Source organism: Athene noctua, chromosome 2 (genome assembly GCF_965140245.1).
Source record: "Athene noctua chromosome 2, bAthNoc1.hap1.1, whole genome shotgun sequence".
Taxonomy (NCBI): domain Eukaryota; kingdom Metazoa; phylum Chordata; class Aves; order Strigiformes; family Strigidae; genus Athene; species Athene noctua.
Genome location: NC_134038.1, coordinates 46,370,093 through 46,394,354, shown reverse-complemented (window position 1 = coordinate 46,394,354; position 24,262 = coordinate 46,370,093). Strand labels below are relative to the sequence as shown.

At 40.2% G+C, this 24,262-nt stretch overlaps 1 pseudogene; it reads left to right on the top strand.

The window, feature by feature from the left end:
• Window positions 1-24,262, top strand: part of LOC141956875 (chloride channel protein C-like) — a 79,576-nt pseudogene that overhangs the window by 16,634 nt on the left and 38,680 nt on the right.

The following is a 24,262-nucleotide window of genomic DNA, read 5'->3' as shown; positions in this document are numbered from 1 at the left end:
CCATAGGTTGCACTATTTTTCCTCACCGTAGTGTCAGAAAGAGCGCATTTCATTTAGCCCTTGGAAGCTGTGCGTGCTGTGGCAGTCCAGCTCCTCCTCCTCTGCCTGGTCCTGCTCGTTGCTGGCAGCAGCAGCAGCATCCTGCTCGTTGGGCGCTCTGTTGTAGGAGGAAGAGGAGGAGGAGAAGGGATCCCGGGGAAATGATCGTGCTGGAACTGGCTCATGCCATCGATGACAACTGGATTTTAGCTCCTCTTAGCGGCAGGATAACGGCTTTTCAGTTTGCAGCCGTGTTAGCTCAGTATCTCGCTGAGGGCAGACACCCCGAGGAAATCACTTGAAGCTTTTTGCTTCCACGTTTGAAGGAGTGGGTAAAGTAGGCAGGGAAAATGGGTTTTCTCAGTACTAGGGAGAGACTTTCCACTGCTGTCAGCATTCTTTCGTTTTGCTGCAAATTTGCTCCCAGGTCTTGCAAAGGATTTGGGACTCTGTGCTGTTGAGAACTGCAGTGAGACATCCTAACAAAAATCCAGTTTTCAAACCAGCAGGATGAGGAGTAGAGTCCTGTGTAAACTTCACGGTTTCTCAAGGCTTTTCAAGGACCTCTGTTTGTGCGAGGTCAGGTTTGTAACAATTATTATTTTAACAATTTAGAATCGGAGCTGTATGTTTGACAGCTGCTTCCCCTGCTATTGGGAAAGGTTTGGCTTAGAGTACATTGCAAAAACCTTGAATAAACTACTTAACAATGTGTATTTTGTATGTGTTTATTACTTCTCTGAAAAAAAAAAAAACAAAACAGCCACACATAAGACAGCAAGACCCAGGATGGTAAAAGATCAGCCAGGAAAGATTTAGTGTTGGACCTAAAGAAAAATGCCTCCTAAAAGTTATTTTATGTTGTCTAGGAGTTGTGCCTCACTGACCCCAAAAGTTCTTGGGGCAGTTAGCACCTTTCTAGATCATACCTGTAACTGGCACAAGTGCATGTGTTTTGTAGTGTTTACAAGAGCTTTTCTATTTATATATTTTTGTCTTCATCCTTATTTTTTTTAATTACTGTTTTTTACATTAACTTTTGTAGCATGAACTCTTATTCAGACTGTTTTTCCTTTTTACTAGCTCTAGGAGATCCTGCTAGGTCACAGTCCTTATTGTATTATAACCTGGCAAACAAACAGCAGGAAAGAAACTGTTTGATCTGAGAAAGAACCATACTTTTTAAAAAATTTTATTTATAAACTCACATAATCAGAAAACTGAAAGAAACTATGTCACGGTGACTTTAACCAAAAATAATCTTGTCTGCGTTTAAACTTGGAAAGAACCCATCATGGTATCTTCCACACCCACAACATAACCCGGAGTACCATTCCTTTGACTGGAATTGAATATCTAATCTTCAGTCCATAGATTAGGCAAAGCTGTCTTCCTAAGTGCCCTTCTGCCCCTTGGCCTGCGTTTGCTTCTCCTCAATTCATCACCTTTCTCTCTGTGAGGAAATCACAATGTAGATAATGTTTTGCCAAGAATCTGGCAGAGCTATCTTTCTATTTTTTTAATCATGTTGACTAATGCTTCTTTTCCAAAAGCTCAGTGTTTCCATGGGCAGGGTGGACAATTTAAGGATATATGCATATATATTTATATATTAAGCTGTCAAAACTTTAAAAGGCTACTTGAGAGGATGATTTTTTTTTTTGTTCTACCTAGCTGTGCAGATAGGCTACTGCTTTAAATATGTAGCCACTGACTCCAGGCTAGCTGTCCTTCTAGTTCCCTTTGGACTTTGGGGCTTTGGCAAAACTTGACCTGGGTTTGAACTGTCACAGAGTTAAGTTTTCAGAAACAAAACCTGACCTAAGCTTTGTGAAGACTGAACTACTCCCAGTTTCTTCTATCTCTTGTAGATGCGCTGGGCCTATAAGCTTATAATCTTTGAGATACAGAGAAACAAAGGCTTGAGATACTATTGTCTGACAAATTGTCACAACTGCACACAGCTGAATATCAGCTTGAGGGTTTCTATAAATTTGCTCCCTGAGCTGTTTTATAACAATCCACAAAGTGCACAAAACCTTGTGCTTGGAAAATGTATTATTATTATTATGGTTGTGTGTTCCAGTAATTTTTCTTCAGATGTCTAGTGAAATATTTTCTAAATCTTTTTTTTATTTTTTGGGAGGGGGTGCATCTTCATTTAATTAGGAATGTAAATTGATCTCAGCTGAGATAAAAAACCTAACATTAGCTTTGAATGAAATATGCCTATGTTATATTAAACTATGTTATGTTGAAAAATACGTATAACTGAAATACAGTCATCTCGTGTAAAAACTTCTTTTGCTTTTGGTTAATGCAAAGCAGCCAGTAAAAACACCTTCTGCTGTGCTCTATTTCAAACATTTTTGGCTTGATTCATGTTTGCTTCAAAATGGGTATATGGAAAACTACGAGAAGGACCTGATAATGTCTCTTCATCCATTTGGAGTGTAATGTCTGTAGTATGTACTCTGCTTTAGGCATTGTCTAGTATTGCTAGGATGTCTAGGAACTTCTTTCTGTTGATTAACTGCATATTTGTCCTTTCCTAACATCCTCCTTGTAAGTAAGTTTGCAAGGTAGAAACAAGTTTTAGCTTTAGTTCATACTGGCCAGAGACTTCAAATTTGCATAAATCAGGAAGTAATTTAAATTGAAGCAGTGGATTGTTTTTGACAGACAGTATAATTTTTAAGTACCAACTGGAAAACCTTAATGAAAGGTCCTGAATGAAAGACAGATAGATCCTGAGTTCTTACTGTGCACAGGTTGCAGCCTCAGGCCAGTAGCCTGCAAGGAGCTCTGGCTGACCGCATCTCCAGTGAGTGCCGTGAGCATGGTGGGGAGGCTGGGCACGTGTGGTGTATCCCATATACTGCAAGTCTTCCTGGAGTTAGCGGTGATCTCTGACTATGGAGCTGGAGGCCAGTTACCTAGTTGCAACAGTCAAGTCTCTGAAGTTAGATGGGATGAATCTGGGCTTTACTATTGCTTATGAGCAAATGTTGATCTTCTGGAATATGTGGGCATGACAAAAGGACAATTTCCTTGTGGTAACTGCTGGAACTAGTGATTTTAGACACTTTTATTTCTGGTTTTGTCTGTTTCTACATCTCACAATAGTCTGTTTATTATTTTAATGCCTGCATGTATGTACGACGACTGTTACAGTATATTTACCATATTTCTTTCCTTGCACTCCAGTCATGAGCGTGAGAAACTACCAGCTGAGAAACAGCTCAGAAATGTAAGTGGGGAGAGTCACGAGGAGTGTGTCTATGTAAATACATTATTAACCATTTCTCCAAGTCAGCAGTTACAATGATTTGGGATGGAAAAATTCAAAGGTGCATCAGAGCTGAATGTTTAAAATGAATTCATGTAGAGACAGGCATCACACTTAATCTTTTAATCACTGAAATTTAATCACGCTTAAACTTTTCTGGTGACAGGCATTTGCCATCATGTCAAATTAAAGGGAAAAAAAAAGGAGAAACAAACAAAAGGGAGTTAAAAAATGAAAATAGCCTAAAACATGGCTGAATGTATCACTCAAGCAGTTTTTCAATTTAAAAACCTCATTTTGCTTTAAAAGGTGTAGAGGCCTTATAGATAAGATATACAGGCCTATAGGAGACAGGCTGTGCTTTCACTGGAGAGCTACAACTGGAAACCAATGGAAAACCTTTGTAATTCTCAGCTTCAGTCAGCTACTGTTGTCTAAGAGACACTATTTGACCAGTCACAGAATCACAGAATTGTCTGGGTTGGAAAAGACCTTGAAGATCATCTTATCCAGCCATTAACCAAACACTGACAATTTCCAACTACATCATGTCCCTAAGTGCTATGTTACCCAACTCTTAAACACCTCCAGGGATGGGGACTCCACCACCTCCCTGGGCAGCCCATTCTAATGCCTAACAACCCGTTCTGTAAAGAAATGCTTCCTAATATCCAGTCTAAACCTTTCCTGGCACAACTTGAGGCCATTCCCTCTTGTCCTGTTTCTTATTACTTGTTCAAGAGACTCATCCCCAGCTCTCTGCAACCTCCTCTCAGGTAGCTGTAGAGGGCGATGAGGTCTCCCCTCAGCCTCCTCTTCTCCAGACTAAACACCCCCAGTTCCCTCAGCCGCTCCTCCTACGACCTGTGCTCCAGACCCTGCACCAGCTTTGTTGCCCTTCTCTGGACACGCTCGAGTCATTCAATGTCCTTTTTGTAGTGAGGGGCCCAAAACTGAACACAGGAATCGAGGGGCGGCCTCATCAGTGCCGAGGACAGGGGTCAGATCCCTTCCCTGTCCCTGCTGGCCACGCTATTGCTGACACAAGCCAGGATGCCATTGGCCTTCTTGGCCCCCTGGGCACACTGCTGGCTCCTGTTCAGCCGGCTGTCAATCAACACCCCCAGGTCCCTCTCTGACTGGCAGCTCTCCAGCCACTCCTCCCCAAGCCTGTAACGCTGCTGGGGGTTGTTGTGGCCCAAGAGCAGCCCCCGGCATTTGCCCTTATTGAAACTCCTCCAGCTGGCCTCAGCCCATGGCTCCAGCCTGTCCAGGTCTCTCTGCAGAGCCTCCCTGCCCTCGAGCAGATCAACACTCCCACCCAACTTGGGGTCATCTGCAAACTGACTGAGGGTCACTCGATCCCCTCGTCTAGATCATCAATAAAGATGTTAAACAGGAGTGGCCCCAAAACCGAGCCCTGGGGGACACCACTCATGACCGACCACCTGGATTTAACTCCCTTCCCCACAACTCTCTGGGCCCGGCCATCCAGACAGTTTTTTACCCAGCAAAGCGTGTGCCCATCCTAGCCACAAGCAGTTAGTTTTGCCAGGAAAATGCTGTGGGAAACAGTGTCAAAGGCCTTACTAAAGTCAAGGTAAACAACATCCACAGCCTTTCCCTCATCCAATAAGCAGGTTGCCCTGTCACAGAAGGAGATCAGGTTTGTCAGGCAGGACCTGCCTTTCATAAGCCCATGCTGACTGGGCCTGATCATTTGCTGTCCCACATGTGTTGTGTGATGGTTCTCAGGATGAGCTGCTCCATCAGCTTCCTGGGCACTGAAGTCAAGCTGACAGGCCTGTAATTTCCCGGATCATCCTTCTGACCCTTCTTATAGATGGGTGTGTCACATTGGCCAATTTCCAATCTGTCAGGACCTCCCTGGTCAGCCAGAACTGCTGGTAAATGATGGAAAGCAGCTTGGTGAGCACCCCAGCCAGCTCCTTCAGCACCCTCGGGTGTATCCCATCCCATCCCATAGACTTGTGTGTGTCTATGTGATGCAGTAGGTCACTGACTATCCTCTACGCTGACAGTCCTCTACATAAGCACACCAATATGTAACACATCAGAGGCACATGCCACTACAGCACAAATTGTAATCTGGGGACTTAAAATGACAAATACAGTATTAACGAACAGGCAGGGAATATGTGTGTGTGAATGGCTAGGGATATTCTGGGTAATATGGTTGAATTGATCCTTGAATCTGATATGTGTTTTGCACTCTAAATATCTTTCTTGAGAAATACCTATGAGGAATCCAGAGGAAGTAGAAAAAGAATTGCTTGAGGTTAAATGACAGCTTGATTTCACAGTGTGAATGGTCACTACCAACTTGTAGTTTTACAAATTCATAAGTCTGTAAAATTTATGAATTCCTTCTTCCAAGTGGGCACCATCGTATATATATTGTGTAATATGAACTGTAAATACTGAATAACTTGCCATTGGTGACTGGAGTCTGAACAACTTATTTAAGTTTATAAAAACCAGACATACTTTCCCATTCTTGCCACCAATTCTAGACTGTCATCTGACTTGCAATACCTGGTTTGGTATCGTTTGCTATAATATGTATTTACATATTCTTTATAAAAGCAAACTTTGTCACTTACTGAGTACCAGGACTTGATGACTACAGCTATTTGGATCGCCACAGAAAAAAACTTTTATCTGACCCCAACACTCTTTTTTTCTTTTAAGGACTAAATGCTTGCAAAATGTTATTTTTCGAAACAAAGCTATTTTTGCTCTAAAGGAAAAACATCTGAAACCACAATAGTTTCATGGCTTTTTTTGTCTGTCTCTGAATCAGAAATAGTCAGGCTGATCCAACCTGAAGGCTAAATGGTCTTAGTGCCAATTTTTCATTTGGTGTGGCTACAAGTTATAAAGAGTACATCCTGTCGAATATAGATAGATCTGAGGGGAATTAAGCACCAAATTGTTCTGGATTTTGTAGGGTCATGCATATGCTAAAGGTAGTGATGATGTCTCTAGTAAGCTTGTAGTAAGGTACAAGACTAAATGTGGAAAAGAAGCTTGTTCACTGTTCTTTTGTTCTTAGAAGTTTAAAAAGGGAATTGTGACTGCAATCATGAGACTTTGGTTAGGATCATTTAGATTTGGCTCATCTCAACAAAATCTGAGATTCTTGGATAGTGCTCCAGAGGCAGGTAAATACCATTAACCTTTGGAGATCCAACAGGTTAATAATAGGCACCCTTGCCACTTTATGATATCCAATAAGAACTATATAACAGAAAAACTGTAAGGTGCTTAATTTTGTCTTTTGTACTGATCCAGCTTGGTGAAGTGTATGTTTTTTCTTTTAAGCCATGACTGTACAAGAGTTGCAGCTCCAGGTGGGGCTGTATGTGGCTATGCCAGTAAGACAGCGCTTCCTTCTAGTGTAGCTTATCCTCATAAATTTATACTGGAACAGTGCTTTCAGTAGTGTTTTGTAGCACTTTCCAGCAGGCCTTGATAATCCTAGGAGAAGGAGGCTGTGGGGAGGCAGGAGAAGGAGGCAAAGAAGCGATGGGCTTCTGCCATTAGCAGGTCTCGGTACAGCACATGCATTCCTGCAGCATGCAGTGTGGCAGTGCCGTCCTCCCGCTGGCACCATGGAGAAATCTGTCTCTACTAAATATGCTGATTTCAAATGGAAAGATTTAGTGGTACAAAACTCTGTGTGCAAACAAGTCCTATATCTCAATTGTCTCAGTTTGCTCAACCATGTATTTTAATAGTAAAAAACCTTTCTTTTGTTGTTTCTCTCTCTTGTTATTTTGGCATTGCTGGAATCTTCGAATTGCCTTTCAGATGTGCTGGTTTTTGTGTGTGCACTCCTTTATTGGTAGTAAAGACATCTGTATAGAACTTGAGGCTTTGCTATAAGTGGGTTACACAATCATACCATTTCTAAAGCAGGATGGAGTAAATAAGTTTTTTATTTTTTTATTAACCATTATGAATTTGGAATATATTCTTGTTTGAGTGGTTGGATTAATGTAAAAAGCAAATACAAGATTGGGAAGTATCTTATGTTCCTTTGATTGCCAATCTGGGGTCTGGAAGAAATTTTCTTGCACTAGATGTTGCCTGCATTTTAAGTTTTCCTTGTAGTTCTGAGCGGGGATCAGGTGGGTCAAATACCACAGATCTGCTCTTTGTTCTACAAACAGAGTTCGTATTGTTACTGTTTAAGTCGTGGTGATGTCCAAAACATGCTGGATACTTTCCAGACTGAAAGAAGGAAGTTGTACCTATTTGGAGAGTGCAATTGCTTTGGATGACAGAGATTGAGAAAGTGTCCAGGAATAGTAGTGCTGTACAGAAAGGCTAGTCATGGTCAGCGTGATAACTGGCACTCTAAACTGCAAGATGTTGAAATAACTGGTTGTAGTATTTACTGAAGGAGAGTTTTAGAATCTGTTGGACAAACATCTTTAGGTGTGGTTTGGGTCTAGCCTGTGCTGCTGTAGAAGGGGAAACCTCCAAGTCCTTCTGGCTCTCCATGACACTTTCTTGTGCAGAGCTTTTTAACTGCAAATGCATGTTAGCTTGGGATGCTGTGCTTCCCACTGATGTGTTCATCAGGCATGATAAATTTTTGGTCTGCTTATCCTGTTTTATAGAGTTACAATGTTATGTGTGGACAAGGAGATCAAGGCCAGAGTGGACATTTTAATCAGATTTTTTTTCCCCCTGTTTTTTTAGGCAGTGTAATGTGATTCCTAGTTTTGGAAATTTTGGATTTCAGCAGTTGAAGGTTTAGGCAGAGGAACATGAGCATTAATAAACCAGATTTATTAGTTTAATAGAATAATTAATAAACTGATCTAGTAAACTAGATTTATTAGTTAATAAAACAACTTAATTGGGAGATATAAGGGGAAGTAAGCATTTTGTGTAAAATTTATATTTAATACACACGTTCTGTACAGGCACTAAGGTAAGTTATATTAATCTATTTAATAACTTTTTTTGTTTTTAATATTTAAGCATAAATCAGTCCAAGAGGAAAATTTCAGAATATAGCTGTTCATCAAGCACATGGGTTGGTCCAGATGGAATCAGATATTCTAATCAAACCTTCAATCAAGGTAAGGGGAGCTAAGTGAATGACACATAGGAACAAATCGAATTTATGTAACTTGAGGTGATATACAAGTATATCTACTGATAATGTAGGTTTTCTTGAAAGCAATGTAGTGCTCCCTTTTGAGGGATATATCAGAACTAAATGCCATATTTGAGCTAAATATGCTGGGAAGTTCCTGAGTTATTACCTCTGAAAGGAATGGGGAAGGAGCCCCGATGAAGTAGTACGGTTGTCTTTCTTCAGCTTAAACGGCTGCAGTTTCTTCTTGTTTAGATCAAGATTAACATCACACAGACCAGGCTGGAAAGAACAAATGTTCCTTGTTTTCCTGAAGGTGTCTCACATGCTGAAGACATCATGTTAACTCAATTAACTGACCTATGTACTTTGCTGATTTTTTTTTCAGCTTTAGGCAAATGAGAACTACTACAAACTATTTTTGTAAAGGATCCTTTTAATGTTGCCTTTCCACATCTTTTCCTCTGTGTTGCAGCTGCTACGCTTCTAATTGAAAATGGGAAGCAAGGGATCACATATCTCTTTAAACGTGGGGCTCGCGAAGAATTTGGATATGCATCTCTTTGTACTGCTTTGGCATTTTATTTCATCCTCAGCTGTTGGACAGCAGGTTCTGCTGTTGCGAGTGGCCTGGGTATTCCTATGCTGTAAGCTTCACCCATCTCAGTTTGAGCTTCCCGTACAAAAGGCCGGTGTTGAGTAGCAACAATCTAAATTGTAAACTGAAAGCTTGGCAATAGCAAGGCTATAATTGCTTGGAGGAGGTTATATAGGTGGAACAGGATGGTTTGCTTGGAAAAAGATGCTAAAATTGTGGAAAAGAATGAAGAAAAATCATCTGAGAATAGCTGTGGAAGGACCATAGCCAAAACTATGTACTTTCCAAGTATAGATCATTTGAATCCTTTGGGGATCCAGAGAGAGTCTCGGCTGCTGGCTCCATCTCTGTAACTGTAGAAATATGGGTTCAGATCCAGACATTTCATCTGTTTCTTATGCACATAATAGCCTGAATCTTAATCTTGGACATCAACACCCTAGGCTTTGGAGAAAACTCCAGTTAGGTCTTTTGTTGTACTTTTAAAAAAGCTGTGGTAGACTAGAGCAAAGTTCTTGTAGTAATGTTGAGAGGTTTAATGTTCAGCAAGCAAGGAATCATGGCTGGAGAGTGAGTATCCAGCATAATGCAATTCAAATACCAAAAAAATTCTAAGAATAAATAGTTGTGTGTACAACCTTCTGTCTTTTCCCTACCCCTGAGTATTTGCCTCTTACCCTCCCCAAACTGTAGTCTAAATCAATTTTTAATATGCATTGTTTGCTGAAACATGGCATACTTGGCTGAATCGATATAGATAGTTAAGTCTGTCAGACAGCACCCGTGTTTCTGATCCCACAACCTAATTTTTATAATCATTCTAGAACTAATTGAACTGCATCCATCAATAAAATAAGTTGAGTGGATAAATGTGAAAAAGTTGTGTAGTGGTGCAAGAAGATGCTTCCCAAATCAGAAAATATATATGGCTATTGGATAAATAATAATAAATCACCGTTTCTAGAAGGTGAACGTCTGTACAAATCCAGTTCATTGGCTGATGCTTGAATCTATATGCTTAATTCCTTGCATATGGAATGAAATGCTGTGTATCACACCAGCAATTGCATGTCCAGCTGTGTTAAATTTTGGTTTTAATCTTCAGTGTAGAATATGGTTGGTTTGAGGACTCCTGGGTTCTTTTCACAGCTTCATTCCTGGTTAGCTCTGGGCAGGTCATTAATACCTATTATTCCATTTTGCACATTTGTTATATGGCTGTAATATTTTACTTGCCAGGTTTATGGAGCACAGGTAGACTTAATTTTAACAAATTATATAAGGCTGGAGGTCTAGAAGTGTGAGCTTTTTATCTGAAATATGCCAGTGTGTATAACTGTGGCCTATAATTTTGACTGTATTCCTATAAGGTTTATTTTCATTTGGCTTTGAAGGACATTAAGACATGCATTAAGTCCTTTTTCTTCAAAGTATGGTAAATCTGGTAGTTTCATGCTAGTGATGGGCACTAAGTAAATGCTCATACTAAGGAAGATGTAGAACTTCTTGGGAAAGGAGTCACTACAGAAGTTGATAAAACTAATCTGGGAGCAGCAGAATATTAGAAGCATTTCTAGAGAACACTATCGCTGGCAAGAGGACTAGTCTTTTTCTTCTTGCATACAGATACACAGGAGCTTTGTATGGCAGGATAATTGGTTTGATCCTTGTTTCCATTTTTGGTGTTCAAACTAATGAATATGGAGCGTGGATTGATCCAGGTCTCTTTGCTGTCATTGGAGCTGCCTCCTTTTTCAGTGGTGCGTCAAGGCTGACCATCTCTCTCACTGTGATAATGGTAAGTATGTTAAGTTTTGAGCTATTTGTGTGGCCGAGGTTGAGTTGAGCTTTTGCTGCCACAGCGAAATGAACCACAGGTATCCCATGCACTTTGAACCACAGAGAAATAAATTAATGGCCTGGCTATTTCTAGCTTGCGTGAAGAGGTGTGGGGTGGTTTTTTTTGTTTTTTTTTTTTTTTCTGGGACCTTTAATTTGTGAAGTGTAAGTTTGGAAATAACACTTTGACTGAGAAATGTGACTGTTTTCTTATTTTTAAAATTTTTAGCATTACAGAAACTGTAATGGCATCAGTGGTTTACAAACAAGAAAATAGAATATACTATCTCTTGTTTCTTCTGGATTACACAGAAATAGTAGATCATGCTGCTTGGCTTATGAATTGACTTCTGTGAGAGCTGAGGGTCTTGTGCAATGCACCTTTTTAATGCTGGGGCTCAATATGGTCTTTAGCTGGAGTAAGTGAAGGATTTGGAGTAGTACAGGCAAGTGATGCAATGGGAAGCCTCCCAGGTCTCTCTGGTAAATTTGTGCCTTATAGATTTCAAAATTTTGAGATTCACTTGGAACACATTTCATACTTCTGTTTCCTGCCCCCATCTTTTATAACAGAACATTTTGAGTCTGCACAATACTTGCCAGGCAAACCTCTGGAAGCTAAAGGATTTGCAAATAGTACTCTGATAATTAGAGAGGATGTTCTTTGCTCTCCCTGGTTGCAACACCTGGCAATGGTGAGTTGTAAGGCGCAGCTGAAATTCAGCTTAGTCAACAGAAAAGTGATGTTGAGGTCACAAGTGGGAAGCTTTCACCCTCCCATGACAGGACATTCAAGTCTACTGAGTGTTACTGTGTGTGGAAATTTCACCCATGACTAAATCCAGCCTTGACTGCCTGGCTGGCTTTGCCCAAAAGGATCTCATTAAAACCTTTGCAGATGTCAGAATTCACCCGGAGTGACCAAGCCAGGATTTTCCCCCCTCGTACACTGTTGCGCAGTGTTTGATAAAGTAGCTGTTTATTGGCACTGGCTCCAAATTTAGTTCATTTTAGTGATAGGTTGTGTAAATTATGTAGGAAGCATTTTTTCAATGTTTTAGCTTGAAAGGTGTTGTATGTGCATAAAAATTTCTCTATTGTGAAATAATAATTAGATTGATTATGGAAACACTCCTCCTTCAGTGTCCTCTTGGTACTTTAGCACTTCCTTATCTATTATGTACAAATGCACTGTGGTATTTTTGCTTCTGTTATTGCTGTTATGCATCTTTTGGAAGTTACTGTAGTATTTGTTGGGCAACTACTAAGTCTGTAAGACTTGAAGGGGGGAAAGTTGGTGCCTGAACACTAGGTGTAAGTTTTTGAGAACCCCAGTTCCCGCTAAATGTAATGTCTTTTCCAAAGTAGGCTTGAATTTTCTTGTAATGGCTCAATACATCTTAATTCAACTATCATTTGTAAACCATTAGTTTATGTTCTGGCTGCAGATATAATTCCTTAGTGGCAAAAGCAGTTGATTGACATCTTCCCTAGCTTTGTGCTCATGAGGCTGTGCTTCATCTCAGGGAAGTGAGAGGTGATGATGTGCCAGAACACTTGCTGGTCTTGGATGACAGAATTGTGTTTCGTTCAGCTCCAGTAGTGAGAAAAAGCCTACATTTTATTTGCTTCAATTCCTCCCCGCCTTCCCTGTTACCTGTACTTGTTTTGTTTTGTTTTTTTTTCCAAGTGCCTCTGTGAGCATGCATGTATGGCATATGCAAAACAATAGCTGGAAACTGTTAAGAGAACTGTAGGAAACTCAGTTGAAAAGGCACTAGAAAAATGATGAGGATTGCATTGCAATGTGTTCTGAATTCCCCTAGGTGTCATGTTATAACTCTTCTGAGCCTTTCTCTGCAGAGGCAGATTGTGTTTCAATTCATGTTCATCCAAGATAAATAGCTGTATTGCTTGAGGAAATATTAATTTTTGAGGAGAAAAAAGGTCTTGGACATGACAATGCAAAAACATAATTAAAAGGTTGTGCCCTCAAACCATAAAATGCACATATTTTTCCTATATTGTCTGATGGGTTCAAAAAGAATTGAGAATGTTTGCTTTGGCTTTTCACACAGCCTTCCATTTGGAAACAGTTATGAATGTGGGACTTGTAGCGAACAGGTTTGTAAGATGCTTTTCTTTTTTTTTTTTTTTTTTTTCTCATGGCAGACCCCACAGGCATTTGCCCACCTCTTCTTTCTTGGCTGCCTCTTTCTACCCCCCATACTGACACTTGACCCTCATCCTCAGCTCTTTGCAGCAAACAGTACATGTGGTGACATTTTTCTTGGCAAGAACAAGGACCAGCCTTATGACTTGCCTTCCCACAGCCTTCTGTCTCCCATGTCTTTTTAAGTATCATGTGTCCTGAGCTTGCTGGCCTCAGGGTGCTTGAGATGTGGGAAGAGGAATAGCATCTTCCTACAGCGTGTTTTGTCTCTGTGTCATTCTGTATTTTTATCAATCCTTTTGTATTTTTACCTCTCAATAGCACTGCATCGCAACGGTTAAAGAGGAAAGGTGGCACTGGATTAGCGTGGGATTAGTGTTCTTGTCCAGTACTAGTGTCCCTGTGTGCAAGCTGAGAAAAGCTTTATTTACACTGATTTGGATCCTTTGTCCCCTGAGTTGTCTGTCTTTCTATTACACACGACAGAAAATAGCCCTGATTCTCTCCCCTTTCTTGCCTGTTCTGTTCAAACAGAATTAAAGCAGTGTATCAATGTATTGGCCTACTTTATTTCTCCAAGAAATCTCTTATGATGGATATGGGGAATGCAATTAATTCTGAAAAGGTTAAGACGTGAAACACTGAAATATCAGGCTTTTGACAGATGCAAGACTGAAGGAGAAAATGGAGTATTCCTTAGGATTTGGAAGGGGAAATGCAATGTCATTATATAAACCAAAGGGAAATCTCTGTAGGGGATTAAATCACCTAAGGTCTGTCCTTGAGTCTCTTGCTAAAGGCGGGTGTAGCTGCTGTGGATGGGTGTCTTGTGCTACTGGCCATGATGTTGACACTGAAATAAAATGATCAGGGTTCAGACCATTATGAAATTTGCTTGCTGATGTTTGTCTGAGTCCGCAACATGGCAGAAATAACAGCTGTATGTAAAATCATCTGGCTCATAAGACAATATTAAAGGCCCAGAGATGAGGTTTGTGCTTTCTGCTCTCTGATGCCTACATCAAGACAGGTGTAGTGGCAGAGCACTGTATATAATAAACTACACTGCTGTGACTACTGTCCTATAGTTAAGAAATTTGGTATATTTGTTATACGCATTCCATTAAGAAATGAAAATGAACATTTATTTTTTGCATAATTTGGATACTTCAGTTGTAATACATACTTCTCACATGCTTCACAGTGGTGTCACAGGTCATCTTGAATAAGTGCAAAAAAACCCCCTGTATCAGCAGGTAGTAACAACTAAACCCTAACATCGCCCCTCTCTCCGTATCTCTTCAGTACTTCTAGTCTAGGCAAAATGTGCTTACCTCAAATTATACGCAGGACGTATTATTGCAAATTCTGTGGCTACCCTTCTCACTTCCTCTGAGAGAGCAACTCTCAAGAAGCTTATGTCCTTTCACAGGAAATTTAAGTAGAGCATCGGCTGTGGGCACTTACTATAAATACGACAAGACACATCTTGCTTTGCTGTATTCTGACATTACATCTGTACAACCATCCAATCCAACTAACTGGAGGGAATTAATAAGAAGATCAGAATGGTGATATAAAATGTTAGAAAAATAAGCACAAGACTTCTAAAATACATGTAAAATCTGCCAGAGATCCAGTGCAAGTTTCTCATAAGAAAGCTGTGTTGCTCTCTTAAGAGTGGTTGTAGGACACAAGATGCTGCATTTTGAACCATTTACAGTAATGATGATGCAAGCAGGAAGGATGGTTTTGAAAATGCTAAACCAGATACAAATTCTGTATCTTTCATTGTTGAGAGGAGGTGTCAAATAATATTGCATAGCTGGTGGTTGAAGACCAAACAGTGAAAAATCCTGGTTGCTCATGGCATTGCTTGTTTGTGTTGCTGTTGAAGAGACCATCATGGGGCCAGGAATTCTCACTGATTTAAATCAAATTTCTCCTGAGTGAGGCCTGATCTAACGGATGACAGCTCTAGCTACAGGTGAAGATTGATAAAACTGTACATTAACTGGGCAACAAAACTGTGATATGTATCATGCTTGCATTAAATCTAAACGTTAATGGATGTAAATTCTAAGATTTCTTCTTGGGATCTAATGGGATGCCAGAGCAAGTCTGTATAGCTGTGCCTTTCAATGCTGAGAGTAGTTGGATTGTGTTATTTTCCACTTTCCACTTTTCTCCTCTGTGGTGCTGTAGAGCCACAGACTGGATTGCCAGCAGACATGTTTTGGTCTTGGTTGATACCCGGTTATACCTTGTAGCATTTCTGCTCACCTCTGCAAATTATTAATGATGTGCTCTTTTGAGTGATATTCAGGGGCATAAGATTAACCGTGCTGCTTTTGTTTTTGTTTTGTTTTCCTTTTTAGCAAGATCTTAAAAAGTTTAGAAGCAGAGAGAGTGTATTAGTAGAAATGCTGGGCTGCCCGGAGAACTGCTTTTCCTGTGATGTCTGTCAGAACATGAATGATGTTTCTTCAGTTTTCAGTTCCCTCCTGCCTGCTGCCTCACGTTACCTGTCGCTGTTTTATTTGGCTGCTGGCAGGGCAAGGTCTCACTGAGAAGGGAGGGAGGATGGCTCTGATGGTGCTCCTCATCATGTGAAACAGTGGGTCTGTTTTCCTTGGGCAGCCTACACCTCCATTTGGGTGGGGGGCTATTTCTGCCACCTGGACCTCCTGCTTTTCCCTCTTCCCTTCTGCTCCTTGAGCTGCAAAGGCAAGACAGAAGCAGCTCATGTCATGAAATGTCTTGTCTGGCCATTCTCCAGGGTTTCTCCCCCTCTGGTTTATGAGTGCCTGGGACTGTTGTGTAGGTAATGAAGAAAGCCTGCAAAGCGAGCTGGATATTACTTGAGGAGGTGCTCCTCCAGAGTTGGCATGAATTAAAGGTGCAAAAGGTCTTCGGTGCAAACTTGTCTTATGTGAGACTTGTTCGTGTGTTTGCAGTCTTCTTCGATCTTACTCTAGTAAGAGAAGGGAACAATAAAAATACCCTATAAACAACTGACTTTAAAACATTAACTAGAGTACAGGTGCCTTTCTGTAATGCATAGTTTCCACCTAGTTTGTCTTACTTTTTTTGGGGAGATTATTAAATGCACAAAATGAGTGCTGGCACAAAGCTGGGCTTGTGTACCAGTGCCCTTACATTCTTCCTGAGCAGAGGAGCAGCTGACTGCAAAGCAACGGGGCTGGCTCAAAAGCGGTGGCGGTGTCGTGCTGTGGACTCCTGAAAATGGAAGCTATTGGATTTTGGTCCATGACAGCTCTTCAGAGCAGGTCTTACAACATGAGTAACTACAGGAAGCAGGATATTTTGCAAGATGTCAAATTAAATTACTTAATCAGTCCTTCTGGTCTTAAAAGAAACCAGTCTTGTTTTCAGCACATAAAATGTGGTGTAATATCTGACTAGTTGAAGAGAGTTCCCTTCCAAACTCATAATGACATCCAAAGTGCAGTCCTTTCCTTGATAAGGATCATAGTTTGCTGAGGTGTAAGAAGAAAACTTCTCTGAGTGCTGAGTATGCTTTTGGTGTACCAGCAAGAAGGAGAACAGGCTGATTTAAAATACATTAATTTATTGTTTAGATGAAAAATCTTATGGTCAGATAAGATCAGTAGGATCCTATGGTCTTCAGTGCCTAGCTTTCTGGTGCTGTAAGCGTGGAATTCTGCAATAGCTTTTTTTTGCACCACCCTGGTTAGAATGATTTCCAAAAATTCTTTTTTACTCTTGACTGAAAATAAGGCCTTCAGATTTGTTTTTACAAAAACCTTGGACATTTCATCAAAAGCTGAACATCTGAAAAAAAAGAAATACAGAAAAAATATTTAAAATGTCTTTCTATATAAGCTTTGTTGTTTCATGTTAGTGTTTTTCTGTAAGGAATGAATATTTCCCATGAAACACCAAAGAGACTTTCTCAATGTGTTTGAGGAAGGAGGGGGCAATGCATGGTGCATCATGGGAGACGTAGTTTAATCCAAGACGCCAAACCTAATCCAAGTTTAAAATTCTCGAAAGATGCCAAAATAGCATTCTAAATGTGAAAACTTTTTGGGTTTTAACCTAAAAAGCACTGCTCTATGGGGATGATAAACAATTTGTCAAGTGACTGTAACATTCCATAGAGATGTATGCTTGTAGGGAAAAATGAAAGAAAACCTGTTTTCTTTCTGGATGGTAGCCTTGTGAACCCAGTTCAAGAAAGTCAAAACAAGTCCCCTCTGATTCATTCATTCATCATCTGTAAAGAAGAACTGCAACTATGGGACAGTTGGTTAGTCTGTAGGTAATTCACAAATTAGAAGAGAATCCAGCTTTATCTCTAATATAGCTGTTTCAGCTTTGGCACCAGGTTTTTATCAGTAAAATAAACAGACATGACTGAATTGTACATGGATTCAATTGGCATTGAACTTTTAGAAAGTTCAGTTGTGCATCTGAAATATTGAAATTGAGACCACATCTCTGTTTTAAATACACACATTGGAAATGAAGTTGTAATGTGAGAAGATAACATTTTTATATAGTCATTTTTCTGGCTCTAGCTTTCAGTAGCTTTAAAGGTATTTTATAAATAACGTGATCTAGTGTATTACAACATTCAATCGTACATTTGGGACATGTAATACAAACCTTAATGAAAGTTCATGAGAATTTAATGTGCAGAAGTTATTTTTAATTCACAGTATCTTATCTGTTTTTAATTTTTTTCAAATTACAAAATGCAATTGGGCTGCCTTATGTACTAATTCTTTGCCAGATTTAATTTGCTTCCAAATTAAAGACATTTTTCAGTTACATTGTCACAAAAAACATCTGAAACCATTAAGTTTTGTTATATTTTTAACTTTAAAACCTTGACAATGTTGCCAAAAGTGTTTTTGCAAATTTTGAGAAAATGATTTATCTCTGGGACAAAAGCTACCACAATAAGCCTATCTTTTTTTTTTTTTTTTTTTTTTTTTTTTTCCCCCAGTCTGATGGGTTTATTATCATCTTGAATTAAAAACCCCATGTAACCGGGTGCTCTAATGAATGGGAACTTGGAGCCAGAAATCCCTGTTTTATTATTGGACCCAGCTGAAACAGGAGCAAGTGGTTACACAACCTAGCAGCTGCTGGGCTGAACATGGTCTGTCGGTGGGAAGGAGGCTCCTACTGTAGGTCCCGAGAGAGGCAAATCCCAAAGGAGGAGCATGGCCTCCCCTCTGCTCAAGAGGGGCAGAACAACATATTTTGTTGTTGCAGTTTCAACATTTTCCCTGGGTTTTTTTGGAAGAGGAATAAGACTGGGTCCAAGACACAGTGGTGACGGTGAACACTGGTGAAAGGTGTACTGCTGTCGTGAGCAAGACGGAATGTCAGTGGGCATTGAGGGGAAGCTGTGAAAGCATGTGGAAAAGTAGAAGCGTTTCAGGAAAGAGGTGTGTAAATAGTAGCCAGTGGGACCTGTCTTAATGATAGCTCTTCTCTCATTTTGAAATATGAAAGAGTGATGATGGAAAAACTCTTGAGTGCCTAATGGCTGTGTCTTAGGCAGAGCTTGCGGAGCCAGACCTGAGCCGCTTTCTTGCGTCTGTAACAAAAAAATCAAACAACCAACACCTGAAACTGGCAGTGGCCACACAGGTTATTGCCAACTGGTGAGTTATGTAGCAGCAGGTGACTTCTGCAGTTGCTGGTGCAGCCTGACCCTTTTTCAAAGAGAATTTAATATTTGGAAGTCTCAAGTCATACTTTTCCCCTTCTCCTCCTTGTTAGGCAGAGTATATGCAATACTTGTGAAGGAACAAAGACAAGTGAAAGAACTGACTGTAAGAAATGAATACATCCTCATGGTGCACTTTGGCAGCACAGACCTTGGGAGATCTCTGATCATGTCTTCCTCTGACTCACTCAAGATGGAAGGGTGGGAAAGGGACATTGGGCTCCAGGGGCAAATATAGCTCAGTGCTGTGGAGAGAAAATGTTAAGGAGCTCACAGCTGACTGTTGGGAGAGCCATTCCTTTGTGAGAAAGTAACAGAGGGTCATGACGGGTCATGTCAGCATCTGTTATGCTACGTTGGTGTAAATGAGAGAAGATTTTGACCCTTGCTTTAGAACAAGTACACGTGTATGTGCTCTGGATCAGAGTTTTTTGCACTGCTGGTTAACAAGGCAAGTAATATGGAATCCTTACCAGAAGGGCAGAAAGGTGTATGTGCCCACTCAACAGTCAGGTTCAAATTCTTCTCTCTTTGGATACTTAAAAATAGTTCAGTACATTTACTCCAACAAGGTTACTCAATACTGTATTTAGTTTTGGTTAGGAATCTCCACACAGCCACAGTCTTCATTTTAACTCCCCAGGAGAGAATGCCACATAGCTGATTCTCCACCTGATTTTTGGTGGGGAGAGGAATATCTTTTGCAGAAGCTGGGAGAAATGTGTAGTATTCAAGATTTTTCACATCATGTTTCCTTCAAAGCAGGCAGAGGAAGTGCTTAATTATTTGGAAACTCATTTGGCAGGTTCTTCTCAGTGCTAGGCTGTTTAATGCATCAGCCCGTCACACTTTAATACTTTAGGGCTCACATAACGTTTTTGATTACACCTGAGATGGTTCACAGAAGTTGTTTTGACAGGGCCTAATTTTCTGTTACTAAGCTGCCTGATTTTTTTCTAATAAAGAGTTTAAACCCTAGTCAAAACAATATTTCAAAATCTCCAAGCCTACAGTTATTCCTAACAGGGTAGGTGTTTGCTCTGCTTACACTGCCTGCCAGGAGGAGCCTGGTGTGTTGGAATACTATATTTAGTGTTATTTCAGAACGTGATTGCAAGTGATGTCACATTTTTACAAAGGAGGGTAGATTCAGAGTAGTGCTATACCAGTCTTAGTCTTATTCTGATTAATTCCAAAATAATTGGAGTAACAATGCATAATCAGCAAACTGTTAAATACATTAAGTTCTACTATTTTCTGTTGAATTTTCTCCAACTAGGGGAAGAGCACTGTGTGTTTTTTGGCAATAGCTTGTCTGGAAAATGAAATAAGTGAAACTGTACTCTCATGGAGAAGGGGATGGGGAATGGTTTCAGGATCTCAGATTTTGTAATACACTTCTTTAAGAAACAGGGGGCTCACTGAATGAATACCTGTGCTCATTTTGAGAACAACAAGCTTTTGTAAGTTTCCTGTTCTGAAATTTAAGGTCTAATCTCCTACTGAAGTTAAAGCTGAAATGAAGTTTGCAGCCCATGGTGTAGAGTGTTTATCAAATAGCCTTGCTAGTCTGCAGCTATCTGCAGTCATAGGCTCTTTCTTCTCCAGCCTTTTCTAAACCTCAGAAGCTGGGGCCAAAAGGATCATGGCATTCTGGAGATGCTGGTTTTAGCATCACTTAAATAGGACAGAGATTCACTGCAGTTGTCTATCTTATTTTAAAAAATGCTCATGAATCATAATTTAAAGAATTCTGCGATACTGTGGGTTAAAAAAGTACAAGGTTGCTTAGCTAGGTTATTATACAGTACAGCGCTTGTTTTGAAAAGATTTAATATATGAGCCTGCTGAATGTTTAGGCATATTCAGCAATGCACATACACAGTGCTGTTATTTTTATTAATAGAAGGTTCACTTGACGCAACATGCACCAGTTCCTGAGACACAGATTTAAAGGGCTTTGAAACCTCCTTTCAGGGTTTAGTGTCTGCTATGTACATACAATGAAGAGACAGATTACAAAAAAATCAATTAGGTATCTTTCCAGGGGATCTTGGCAAGTGTCGCTGCTATCGCCTATACTGTTTCCGATATCACTTGCATCCATTGCCATAACCTGTCAAAACAGGTGTATTTATAGGCCTTGAGGGACTGAAACAAAAAAATCAAACATTTTCATAGCATCTTCCATCCAAGTTCCCAAGGACAGAGGCTCAAAGGATTTTGATATATTTCCAAGGATTACTTAGCTGTGCTGGGTATTTCTATGTTCTCTTTAGCAATCAATCTCCTGCTGCTGTAGTAGGTCTTGGAATTAGAAAAAATTGTTCTCTCTTTTAACAAGGAAATCATCAACAAAATGCTGGTTGGCTTCCGAAAAACTCACACAAATATTTAAATCCACATCAGAGAAAACTGGGGTGAGATCTCAGCGAACGTTACGAATTAAGGTAAATTAAGCAGCAGTGCACGAGTATGATTAATTAGAACTATTTTGCTTAAAGAGGAAAAAGTATGCGCCCTGTGCTAAGATATTTTTTCATGCTCTGTCTTGGCAGTAATTAAGCTCTAGGGTGTTAAAGGCTGCCTACTGCTCATAATGGCCTGGAATAGTTAATGGAGTAGAGCACTGGAAGAGGAAGAATCCCGCTAATTGTGCAATCCTTCTGGCACTGGAGTTTGGCAGGACGTCCTCACAGTGAACCTACGCTGGGTGTGCCGCCCTTTGTAGAGTGTGATGCACAGCTTCGTGTGCCTGAGGCTGCAAGAAATAATCATTTTCAGCAGTGTGAAGGAACTTGAATGCATAACTTTTCAGGGCTAGCATGACAATCGTGTCTTTTTAGGAGATTTATGTTTACTGTATTGCAGCATCCCACTTATCCAAAAATTTCCAGCAGTGATGGTGATGAGTGATAAGGAGATACAGTAAAGTGAGTTGAGTTAATGGATGTAGTCCTAGGACTAAAAAGGATTTCTTTAAAGGTGAAGTGTGCAGGAAAGGAATATTTTTCACTTAGATTAATGGAAGTTCAGGAAGGGAGTATTCAGCTGGATCAATATGTGAAGAAGGTGCCTCTTCTGGCATAATCCCAGATGAAAATAGCAGGCTGTTATAACACAGTTCAATTCATAGTTTGTCAGGACATTATTAAGTAGGAAGTAAAGTCACACAAGTGTTCAGTGCACAGGTTGCTAAGGGCCAGCAGATCATAATCCAGAGATTAAAGAAATTGAAATGCAGATCTGCATTGTTTGTGAAATGGCTGTGACAATACAAATAACTTAATCCTGGGAGATTTTATTTCCATAAATTTCTATTCTCAAAAAAGCATGAACAGCTCTTTTACTGCTGCGAATAGGGAATTGTTCTTTCCTTCCCTTCTTTACGTCAAGTGATCAGCTTGCAACCTTATTGGCATTTGCTCCAAGAAAAAAATGATCAAAAGTTTTCTGCTGGCTACAAGCCCTCCACCCTTTGGAAATGTTCTGTTGACTGAATGATTTTTTTCTTGGTGTCTTTAATCAATAGTAAAAAAAATTTCAAATGAGAGAAATTCTGGTTGGATGTGAGAGAGATGAAGGGTGCTTTTCTGGGGGAGGTGTACTCTTACACAAAATCTGGTGGCATGGAGACCAGGAAACTGTGCCTAGAGATAGTGTTTGGTGCCAGCTGCAGCCTCAACTCTAGAACTATTGTATTCAGCCGATAGATCCAAGATTTCATGTCCCCTTCCATCCACCCCTTTTTAAACTTCCTCTCAGGCATATTGTCTTGTACCTTTGTCTAGCAGCTGCTTGTTTTTTTCCAAATATTTTCCAAATTCCAGGCCTTTCGGTTAGGTGTGTGTAACCTTGAGAAGAATGACAAAAATATTTCTTTTGGAGAGTTTGCTTCTACCAAGGATGATGGTCTTTATCTCATGGGAATGAAGGAGATTTTGTCTTTTGTTTGGTCAGTTTGCCAGGCAGCTCTTCTATTTGAACAAATTTTGAAAAATGAATTCGACTGAATTTTTTTTTCTTTTATTTTTCTTTTTGATAGGCTCTCTCCTGCATTTGTCATTGTAGGCTGCAAGTGACAAGAGAGCTCTATTGCTAAGTGGGTTTTCAGTAGAAGAAAGAGAATTGATTTACACTATGTAGCTGGCTGACAATCTTTCCTTTTACATTATTGGAAATATCATGGGTTCAGGGAATATTCACTGTATCAGCAGCCTTGCGTTTAATGAGGTTGTTTGGACTTTGTTTTCTGAGCTGGAGTAAAACCTTTGAAACATGTTAACCACCATTTGATTGAAAAGTGGGGGAGAGTTTTTAACAGTGAGCTTTAAGTAAACTGCATCTTTTTGAATTTCCTGGGCAGCTGCTTTTCTCCCTTTGATGTACCGTGCCTGGTGATGCTGTTAATGAAATGCATAATTATGTGTTATATAATAAAACAGAGCTAACATGAAGGTGCCTAATAGATTATAATGATGTGGAGGCCTGAGAAACTCAGGACCATGGGGGTTGTTGAAAAGTGCCTCCGGTGTCAAAGAAGATATTTAAAGAAGTTTGAATAACTGTGCTAATAAATTAATTGTGGTCTGTTTGCGTGTGTGTGTAAATGACATTCTTCAAGATTTTGTATATAGAGAGAATATTGAAAAAAAAAAAATTAGGTGCAATTTACTAGGCTGCTGATGTAAATAGGTGCAGTTTACTAGGCTGCTGAAGTGTCAGCGCCGAGTGCTTCCAGCGCCTATTAGTGCTGCTGGCTTTGCATAGACGGGTGCCCTAGGCAAAGACTTTTTTGGCACAGCCTGCCACACCGGTAGGATCAAAAGGAAAAAAAAAAAATAAATCTGGCAATATGTACAGAGAGTAAATTGCATCCTAAAGAGCAGCCCCTAAAATGCGGGTTTGGAATGAATATCAATAAATGAAACATCACAGTTAATGGCTCAAGAGTTGTAGGCATTTGGTGGCTGCCCCCCAACTTCCCCCCTTCCTTTCTCTGCTTTTGTCACCTTTGTTTTATCTCTCCCTTTGTAATACTCTGTATATTTTGTTCCTTCATTAGATTTGTTAGGAACCGGTTTGAACAGACAGGTATTTTTAAAGGAGAGGCTGCATAACCTTCCAGCCTTGGACCACAGGGGCTCCTAATGGTGCTGGGCTGTGGCTAGGCTTGCTTGGCTGCTGTTCTGGGCTTACAGGGGCCTGTTTGCCGGGAGAATTAGTGTGCAGGGAGCTGCAGTGTGAATTTGGAGCTTGCTAGTTGCTTGGCACTAATTCCCTGGGTGGATGCTTCTAGTACCTACTAAGAGTGCTTTTGTGCAGGTTAGCTTTAAGAGTGCTTTCTCAGCAGTTAGGTGGGCTCTGTTTTGAAAGTGAAGTATGTTGTTTTTCACTTCCCAAGCACTGAGGGTATCCAAACGGGCAGTTAGTGCAGAGTAGCTAATACGCAGTAAATTCAC